The sequence below is a fragment of the Diplotaxodon limnothrissa genome, linkage group LG4, assembly GCF_057381915.1.
Source record: "Diplotaxodon limnothrissa isolate DT_005_m linkage group LG4, D_limnothrissa_male_GT1.1, whole genome shotgun sequence".
Lineage (NCBI taxonomy): Eukaryota > Metazoa > Chordata > Actinopteri > Cichliformes > Cichlidae > Diplotaxodon > Diplotaxodon limnothrissa.
In genome coordinates this window covers 15,617,033-15,627,771 of record NC_140599.1, presented here as the reverse complement: position 1 = coordinate 15,627,771, position 10,739 = coordinate 15,617,033, and the positions used below count along the sequence as shown (strand labels likewise).

The 10,739-nt window shown below is 41.4% G+C and overlaps 2 pseudogenes; both read right to left on the bottom strand.

Annotated features, from left to right (window-relative positions):
• Positions 1 to 207: 207 nt before the first annotated feature.
• On the bottom strand, positions 208 to 722 carry LOC146633508 (immunoglobulin heavy variable 3-33 pseudogene; annotated as a pseudogene).
• Positions 723 to 3,578: 2,856 nt separating this feature from the next.
• Positions 3,579 to 4,124, bottom strand: LOC146633507 (Ig heavy chain V region 5A pseudogene; annotated as a pseudogene).
• Between the last annotated feature and the right edge of the window lie 6,615 nt (positions 4,125 to 10,739).

The following is a 10,739-nucleotide window of genomic DNA, read 5'->3' as shown; positions in this document are numbered from 1 at the left end:
AACAAGTAATGAATTCAACAGTGCAGTAAAACTTTCAAGTACAGGCATTTTTCCCAACAACAACAGATGAATATGTTCTTAAACAGCGCACATAATAGAAACAGGAAGTCCACAGCTTTCATTCTGTATGTAAAAGCATGGTGCCAGACATAATATCTTAAATTTATCTTCAAACTGCTTCCTTCATTTGTTGACTGCAAGACTGAGTTAAGAGGTTTTTGTAAAGCCTCCCTGAGTATTTACACCACTGTGGGAGTGTCTAGCACAGTAATACACAGCAGAGTCCTCTGGCTTTAGGTTGGACAGTCTCAGATACACCATGCTGTTGCTGTTGTCTTTGGTGATTTCTACACGTCCTTCCACACTGCTCGCATAAGCAGTTCTACTTGCATCAGACCAAATGACTCCTAACCATTCTAATGCTTTTCCATCAGGTTGTCTGATCCAGTCCATTCCAAAGCTGCCAAAACTGAAACCACTTCCTCTACAGGAAAGACTGACAGCTTCCTGAGGCTTTTTCAGCACTGGAGTGGAAGGAATGGACTCCATAGCCTGAGCATTCAAACCTGCCAAAAATAAAACAGAAATAAAAACAGATCAGTGAAGTTATAAATACATGCAGGAACATTTGATGAACTAATTTCCACATGCTGTGTTAGAAAATGAAGCAGCTTACAGGGCAGACAGAGCGCTGTCAGCAGAACAGACAGTCTGAGCATCATCTTGAAAGAGAAGGTGTGAAGGAAGTGCTGTGAGAGGACAGCCAGTCATAACAGAACCTAAGTAAGCCGTCTGGATTTAAATAGGGAGGGGCTAAAATGTCTGGGTCACATAAAATTCAAATGAGTTGAATTCCCTCCTTTTACAGTTGCTGTATTTTATTATAGGACTGTGAACATTTTTTTTATTTATGTATTTTTTTTAATTGGGTTGTATTTATTGTGGTTATTTTAAGGATTTTTGGTACAATCTGCTACAACAACTCCTTTGAAAATTTCATTATATGTGTATTCTTTGCATCCAGTGAGGGTGGAGTGAGGATTATGATATTATACAGTATCATATATTATATCATATAAAGTCTATAATTAGTGAAGAGAACAATGTTTAATAAATCACAAGACTAAAAAAAAAGGGTTGATTATCTGACACAGTAATACACTGATCATTAGAGTCAATGCACTACTAGAACAGTCTGTGTTGATGTTGAACTTGTTCTTTATTGCTTGTACTGTGTGCTGTGTCTGACATGTACACTACAAATGGGCTCGGTTTCCTTTCCTGCATGCCTTAATTTTTCAACAACACTCTTCCTAAAGAAAATAAAAATGTAGTATCCAGAAAAGCTCTCTGGTATCTCTGGGCACAAGCTCTGGTTGATGAAAATACACCACATATAGTAACACTGTGTCCGTGTGCTAGAGCAGCATTCTTCCTTTGGAACAGAGTGAGTTAAATTGCCTGTTTTGTTATACTTCATGAAATTTGAAATATATACAGTAGTACGGTTGTTTGTACAAAAAAAATGGGAGTTTAAATAATTTGAAAAAATTGTTGGTTTATTTATTCAGTCTTTCAACTTCTATGGAAACAAAGGTCTGTTTGTAAATCAAATCCTGACAGACCACTGCATTTGTTTAGGATTCGTCTTAGTTCAAACTATAGGATCAAAGACATTCCTTTGTGTCTGACCACCTCTCCAGCCAATTTGGTGCTGGGGGAGGCTGATGGAGGTTTTATTGTAGACGCATCCTATCTGAGAGATCTCTTTCTTGTGTTGTAAGCTTCCTGCTTTTATGATCCTTTTGGTGAGCAGGAGGTCACACAAACACATACACATACACACGTTCTTGCACACACATACACACACACACACATACACACACACAGTGCCTTGTCTTTTGTAACCAAGGGGGTTCTACGGTGGGAGGTGCTTGTGTTATATTGTGTAAACTGTAACTGTCATGGGAATAAATAGCTGCGAGGAGAGCTGCTCTTTGAAGGAAAGACCGTTTGAAGATGCTTCGTCTTCTTTTTCGTTCTTCATGAGGAATAAGTCTCTAAACTAGCGGGGCCTGCGGAAACACAGACTCAAAACTGAACTGCTAGTGAAAATTGTTTTCTTCACAAATAACTCTCTTACTGAACTAACACAGCCGAACCCTCAACATATTTGTACTCTTTGGTCATATTGTCTTCATATTAAATAACTTTTTTAAAGAACTTATTTTAACATTGCACTCAACAACAAATAAATCCTCCATAACAAAAAAGTAACTTCAAGGGCCAATTTGTATTATATTTTTTCACGTCAATATTTGGGCCCCAAGTAGGGGTGATGTGGGCTACAAGTGGCCCCTGGGCTGTGAGTTTGAGACCCCTGCTTTAGACTATTTATGTGCAGATACAGCTGCTGTCTTTGTTGTCTATAACGATGATAAACTGTCTCTAAATTTGTGTGGGTAGCATTTGTTGCAACTACTACTTCAGTGATGGTAGTGGTCACCCTCTGGAGCCATTTTCCAACAGTCTGTCGGATGCAGCTCATTCATTACTCAACGTTAAAGTCAGCGTTATTTTCAAAAACCATGTGTACAGATCACACACAGGAATTTGAAATTACAGCGCCCCCACAGCCCTCAGTGTTACACTAAAACAACATAAAAGATAAAAAGATAAAAATCTTATGTACAAAACAATCTTATCTACACAAGAGTTTCCAACACAATCCAAGAGTCCATGTGACAACAAACAAAACTGTTCTTTCTGATTTTTGATCATTATTCTATCATTTCACAATCAGGATTGTCTGGTTTCTGAGACGAAGGGAACCTTTTTTCTGTCAATAAATGTGGTTTTCTATATTTAACTTCCATCCATCCATCCATTCGCGTCCACTTATCCTTTTTCAGGGTCGCGGGGGGGGCGCTGGAGCCTATCCCAGCTGTCATAGGGCGAGAGGCGGGGTACACCCTGGACAGGTCGCCAGTCTGTCGCAGGGCCAACACACAGGGACAGACAACCATTCGCACTCACATTCATTCGCACATTCACACCTAATGGCAATTTGGATTTTCCAATTAACCTATCCCCACAAGCTGCATGTCTTTGGACGGTGGGAGGAAGCCGGAGTACCCGGAGGGAACCCACGCAAACACGGGGAGAACATGCAAACTCCACACAGAAAGACCCCGGCCTGATGGCGGAATTGAACTCAGGACCTTCTTACTGTGCGGCAACAGTGCTAACCGTGCTGCTATATTTAACTTTAATCAACAATTCATTCACAAGTATCTGTGCAGGTTTTTGCTTTTAGTTGTAGATGATGCAGTCAAAATACATTTTTAAAAACAATTAGCCTGTCAATGAAAACATTTTAAGTCACAATTTGAAATCATTTATATTAAAGAACACGGTAAAGCTTACTCATGCTGTGACATTTTTTATCAAATATTTCAAAATCAGTTTTGTAGAATTTCCACACAAACTGAATAGTTTATCTATGAACTGTTTCCTTCCCACTGAAAAGCTTTTGAATACATTGCTGGTCTTAGAGCGCCACCTCTAGTGCCTTTATGTTACAGCTGCTCGGCTTCTGAGGGGTTTTTGTTCAGGTCTGCTGATGCTTTGTGAGACTGTGAGTCTCTGGCACAGTAATACACAGCAGTGTCTTCAGGCTGCATATTCTGTCCATTTAGAGTCACTCTATTGCTGGAAGAGTCTAAGTCAATGCTAAACTTGCTCTTTAGTGAATCTTTAAAGTGAGTGCCCCCAGTATATCGCATCCCAATCCACTCCAGTCCTTTCCCTGCAGGCTGTCGGATCCAAGCTGTGTAGTAGCTGCCCACAGAATAAGAGACCTGACAGGTGATGGTCAGACGCTGACCTGGCTGCACAATCACAGAGGGTGGCTGTGTCACCTGTTCACACTTCACACCTGAGGAGAAAACAAGTTGAATGCAGTTCTATAAAAGTAACAGTGTGTGGTGTCCATGCTGTCAGTGTCAGTGCTGTGATCATAGTGTTTGTGTTGAGTGAGACTCACAGGATCCAGCAGCCAGCAGCAGCAGAAGAGCTACAGAGAACATGATGGTGCTGAAGGTGATCTGACGGGAGCTTCTCATCTGATGAAACTGACGGACTGATTTCAAGTCTTTATTTCAAACTGAGAGGAAGTTCACTTTGCATACACATGGAAACTGTCAGGTTATAACTGAAACATGTGTTATCGCTTTGCTAAGAGTTTGGAGAGGTGAGAAACTGAACTGTAACTTTAAAAGCAGATTTATTTGAAGAATCAAACATTAGATTATGTTTTTAGGCTACATGAGCTGTTGAGTGTTTTATGTTTATCATACACATTACTGTGTATTACAAGGTAAATCAAAATAGATTCTATTCATTACTATCGAAATGAATAAATGAATGATGATGAATCATTTCTGTGAATGCTGTGTTTTGTACCGCGTTTCATCTTCTTGTGTCCCTGTGGCTCTCGAGCACAATAATAAACAACAGAGCCTTCCTGCTGTCACATTGTCTGTCTGCCAGTGCACCTGATTTCTGTTGTTGTCTCTTTAAATGATAAATCAGCCTTTGACTGATTGAAAGTAGGTGACATGGAAACTTTTACTGCGGATCCAAACAATTTACTCCAGTCCTGTGTGATCCAGTCACAATCACCTCTGAAGCCTGAGTATGTTCGGGTAGATCTGTGGGATTCTCAAGACCTTTTAATCATTAAATTTAAGCTCATTAGTTCTTACTTATCCATATATATTATGTAAAAACCAATCTCACATATTAAGTAACTACAAGTTACTTAGAGATTTTAATTGATGTCTACTTCTCAACAAAACCTACTGCTGAAAAAATAGATTATGTATATTTACAGGATTTTTGTAGTGATGATTTTAGCAGCTTAATAGCTCTTTTATAGAGGAAGCTATTTGCGCTGAACTAGATACTAGTTTGTGCACATGGCCGAAAATTTGTGTTGTGCTGATCACTGTCTTTTAACTGTATATCATCATATTTTGCACCCACTCAAATACATATAACGTCTTTATAGTTATCATTGCAAGCTCTGTTAAATGGCTGGTGTTAGAGCGCCTCCTCTGGTGGTTTGATGCAACTTCTCAGCCATCCTCCACTCAGCCAGTGAAAAGTGTTCCTTCCACTCTTGAGGAAATTATTCTGGGGCCAGCACATAACCCATACCTTCCTTGTATTTTATTTTTGTATTACTATGGTGTGAAGCTTTGCTGATCGCTAAATTTAATCACTGCCCAGTGAATGGATGGTGTGAAGGTGTGTGGTTTTGTCACTCCTGCTCCTCAACCCAACAGCTCCACTCCCAAATAAGCTTCTCTGCTGTTATTTCAGCGATCTGCAGGTATCTGTCATTTGTCTGCAGATGTCTGTGTGAATTCTTTTAATCAGCCTCCTTTAATGGTTCTTCATTCATTTCACAGCTTTACTCGTGTTTTTACACTACTGTCCTCACGCTTGTACACAGTGACAACCAGTGTTGGGACTAACGCGTTATTAAGTAACGCGTTACAGTAACTGAAGGAAAAAAAATGTCCATCCCGGTTTTCCCTCCAAGGCACGAGCGATAAGCAGAGTTCTGTCCTTTCCTTCTAAGATTCCTAATTATTTAAAGTAACACTCAGGTATGCCATTCAGCGTGTTAGTACGAGCTCGGGAGCAGCTTGGGAGAACAAGAAAACAGAGACTGCTTTAGGTTGCCTTCCCAATCGACTCAAAGGTTTATTTAGTACATAACAGCTTATATAGAGAAAAAAAAAGGTTCGTGTGTCAGCTTTCCCAGTTCAAACCGGTACAGACCAAATAAGGAAACGTCTTCCTGCCTTGTGAGCAAAGAAGTATCCTGTGTGTAGTTTATCAGTTCAGCTACAATTTATGATCATCCCAGCAAAATACACTCCTAGACATAGAATACAGAGTTCTTTCATTAGTGAATTCTGAAACAAACCACCTGGCTCTTTTCTAAAAGATAAGGAAGGGAGGATGGGAGTAAGGAAGTGGTCTCGTCTCTGTGGTGTTTTCGACCTTGGGGTACCAGCTTGTGAGTCTTACACATTAATTCTTGGGTCACAGAGAAAGAGAAAAACAACTAGTAGATGGGCCTTATTGAGTAACAGTTTTCCTGTATAAAACAATATCCTGTAAATGCTAACCGTGGTATCAAAATATCACAACAGTTCTCTCCTTTTATCATGAAATGATAACATAGTATAAAGACAGAATGTAATAACATAATATAAAGACAAATCATAACTGTAACTGGTCCTTCGAGCAAGCTTAATATCAAAAATTCTGAGAGCGTATACATGGTATCACACAACAGACAATAATCATCGAAAACATGCTGCAACGGTTACAAAGGCTACAATTAGTTTCTTCCATCTTCCAAACGTGTCCTGTAGCCACTTATGTAGCCACTGACCGTGACCTGTATTGGCAATTAGTTCTATCTTCAATGCTTCAAGTTTATTCATAGCTTGTGTGAATGGACCGTTAGGAGCGGTATTATTGGGAATGAAAGTACAGCATACATCAACGGTTACTAGACCACAGGTACCGGTCCAATTAACAGGTAGAGCTAATCTAAGAGTATTATTGCACATCCAATAAGCATGTGGGATTGCTCTAGTTAGGCGCGTGACCATGTGTGATTTAACTAACTCCCCCCAGTCAGTGTCATTTAATACACCGTCTGGGGGAACAATGATCGAGTCTCTGCTCGAACTTGAACTGTGTGTGTGTTCCTCCAGATATGATAAAACTTCAGCCACAGAGACAGCTAGCCATGTCTCATTACAGCGTGCACCTGGGGAGTCAGAGAAGAATGTATAGTTATCCTTTGTATAATCTATGTGTGTGTCTGGGCCAGTTAACTTTAGTCTGCGCAGACATATCATACTAGTATTAAAATGGAAAGGGATCTGTCCTAAGGGCAGTGAGGGTTTTAACCTATTCTTAGGGCGTTTCATTGGGGCGCAGGTCCCTGCGGTGTCATTAGATAACTTCAATAATTCGCCTAATGGAGTCTCAGGGTTAGTTGGTGTGTGTGTGTGTGTCTAAGTAAGCAGTCGAGAGGGCTCAGAGTCAACTGTAAAGCGTCTTTAAAGAGAGCATTATCTCCGCCGATTTTCTCTAGTCCCTCAGTGAGGGGGAAACCGGATATGGGGTATCCTACTATTACCTGTTCCGGATTACCTTTTGAACAGACATAACAGTTACTGTTTCCTAAATCACGAGCGGCTGTTCTGGCATTTTCATACCAGGAGTTGACTCCTATTCTAGAGGGCGCATAAGATGGTTTATTAGTGGCGTCTATGTTGCTATTTACTGATTTTAGGGAACGTAATGAGTGCATTAAGTAGGTGTCTTGCAAAATAGAGCATGAGGTATAGTCAGCAAAATATGACCTGCAGAAATATGAACATGGTTGCAGTTTACAATACAAAATAGCAAAGAAAAATCCTAAGGTTAATGCGATAGATATGATAAATAACCTAAATATATAAGAAAGATAGTTCTTCAGTCGTCTCCTGGCCTGGTCCCAGGTTCGAGAGACACAGAATAAGCGTCGTATGATGACAATGGGCATTTCATTTTCTCCATTATCAGGATGGAATGAGTCTAGCTTTATCAGGTTAGACATCATGTGGTACTTTTGGCTTTCTGTTCCTGCTGGATGTTTGAGTACCTTGTTGTTGTTCTTTCAGGCGTTGTGTGTTAATCAGTGATTGTGTGTGTGTATGTACATTGGATCCTGGCGCTGGCTCGCCGGAGATGTCGTCTACCCGTGTGTTTATTTGCTCTGGTTCCGGGCGTTGGCCCGCCGGAGATGTCATCTGCTTGATCCGACGCCTGAGATGGTCCGATTGGGCTGGTCTTAACCCTGCTGGCATGAATCCACTGAGGTTGTCCGTCTGTGAGGATGCTGGTTCTTCGTCACTGCCAGTACAGTCTGGGGCTGGAACACGCGCGGCCTCCCAGAGTGTCCTTGGTTTTAGTGACTTCTCCAACACGCATCTCCTTGTCTCCACTGGTGGAACTGTGGAGGGGAAAGGCTGAGAGAGACAAACTTTCTGATAGTTATTATTCAGTTTTTCTACCAGGTTGTGAACATCAGTGGACAATGCAATATACATCACCTTCTACTAGCGGTGCCCCTCTGGAAGCTGACCATGGTGTTGGAAATAATCTTATTTCAAATGGAGATAATTTGGTTACTGCAGATGGAGTCATTCTAATCTCACAGAGGACTTGAGGAAGTAATTTGACCCAGGTCATTAAAGTTTTAGCACACTTTTGAATTACTTCTAATGTGAATGAAGATCCTCTATCACTGTTAATCTGGTGAGGTATTCCGAATCTGGGTATTATTTCATTGCTCAACTTTTGACAGACTACTTCTGCAGTTTCTTTTGAGGTTGGATAAGCTTCTACCCATTTACTAAATTGATCCTGGTAGTACTTGATGCTTCCTTGTACTGGCATATGTGTGAAATCAATTTGTAATGTATGAAATGGAAAATCTGGTTGTGGTAAATGCTGATGTTTCGCTTTTGGTTTTCCTACATTAGTTCGCGCACATGTTAGACAAGTTGCTAATATGCTTTTTACTGCATGCAATGTTTTCTCAATTACAAATCTTGATTTTATTGCCCCTATTACCCCTCTTTGTCCGACATGACTCACACAGTGAAAATGTCGGGCAAGGACTGGCAGTAGGGAACATGGGAGGGCAATCAAACCCTTAAGATTTTTATATAAGCCATCTCTGTCATCTAAGGTACAGTCATTATTCTCCCAATAGGTGTAATCACATGCAGAGGCTTGCTCTTGTATAAAGTTTAAATCAACATTTGTTTCTAAATAGTCTGGGAGTGTAACAAGTGGCAGCTGTAGGGGCACAGATAATACTTCCTGTGGAGGTGGGAGCTGTGATGCAGCTGCAGCCTTGGCTGTCACGTCTGCTAAGGCATTACCTGTTGCTTCGTCTGTGTCAGCTGTACTGTGTCCTTTCGTTTTTACAACTGCAACGGCCGATGGTAGCTGTATAGCCTGAAAAAGTCTTTGAACAAAATCAGAATTTAGCAATTTATTTTCCATCAGCAGACCTAAATCCTCTCTGTCTCCACAATGTGCCAAAGTCATGCACAACGCCAAATGCATAGCGGTTGTCTGCGTAAATCGTCACATGCTTATCCAAATGTAGCTCACAGGCGCGTATTAAAGCCATGAGCTCTGCTTTTTGTGCTGAGTGAAATGGTAATGAGTGAGCCTCTAGTATGATGTCAGGCACTGTTACCACTGAATAGCCACAAAGAAATGAGTTGTCACTCGGCCTTGAACAGGACCCGTCCACATAAACCGTGGCTGAGTCTGGGATAGGTGTTTGCTCTAAATCTGGACGTGGTGCTGTGGATTCCTGTATACGTGTCATGCAGTCATGATCGTCAAGCCTGTCTGAGCCATCCTGTCGGTCATAAGAACACAGCATAGGATCAATAAATGTGCTGGCGAATTGGGTGTGCTGCTCGCTTTTATAGTGAGATTTGCATATGTTGTGTAGTTATGTTTGCTAGAATGGTCGTGACCTGGTGATTGGTGTGTAGAATAGTGTCATGTGAGAGTGTGAGCTTCTCGCAGTCCCTTATCATGATAGAGCAAGCTGCTACTGCCCTCAGGCAGGCCGGCATTCCCTGAACAACCACGGACAGCACCTTTGAGTGGCGGAGATCAGCACTCCCTTTAATGCATTGAAAGAGGCAGGCATTTCTGTGGACCACAGTATTCGAGGAGGCTTGTCTTTTTTACAACAGTCACGCAGAATGTGGTCATGAAAAGAACAGTCTGGTATCCACTGTCTGCAATAGTTCACCATGCCTAGGAAGGACAACATTTCCTTCTGTGTAGTGGGACGAGGGACGGAGGTCACAGCTTTGACCCTGTCTGCAGTCATGGAACGTTTTCCGTGAGACAGTGTGAATCCCAAATATTGAACAGAAGTCTGACAGTACTGCATTTTCTTTGCTGATGCTTTGTGGCCAGTCTTTTGGAGGTGCTGGAGAAGCATGTGTGTAGCAGTTTGACATAGTTTTTCACTTTCAGCACAGAGGAGGAGATCATCCACATGTGGATCAGGGTGCAGCCCTGGAGGAGTGAAGCACCATTGAGAAAGCAGCAGAGCTGTCTATCATGCCTTGGGGCAAACGAGTCCAAGTGTACTGCTTATTTCTATGTGTGAATGCAAATAACGGCTGTGTGTCTTCATGCACAGGTACTGAGAAAAAGGAGCGGAGCATAAATCCACCACGGTAAAATGTGTATGCAATGCATGTCAATATGCTGTGAACATCTGAAACGAGAGGTGGCAGAGGAATGTTGACTGCATTAATTTGCCTTAAGTCTTGTATGAAACGCCATACGCCAGGTTTGTTAGGCTTTGGCACAGGATTGACAGGAGTGTGGGCTTTATTACTCCTGTAGTCAATAAATATCCTGTCATGACATCTAGGACTGCGGCTTTTTCGGCAGAAATGGGATGTTGCTTGACATATACTGGCTTGTTGTGTTTTAATAGGTGTACGTGATAAAGTGTACAGTCAATAAATCCTATATCATTCTCACTTTTTGACCATAATGTCATATTCTGGTATTCAGCTGGCAATGTAACTGCAGAAATAGTACAGTGGATA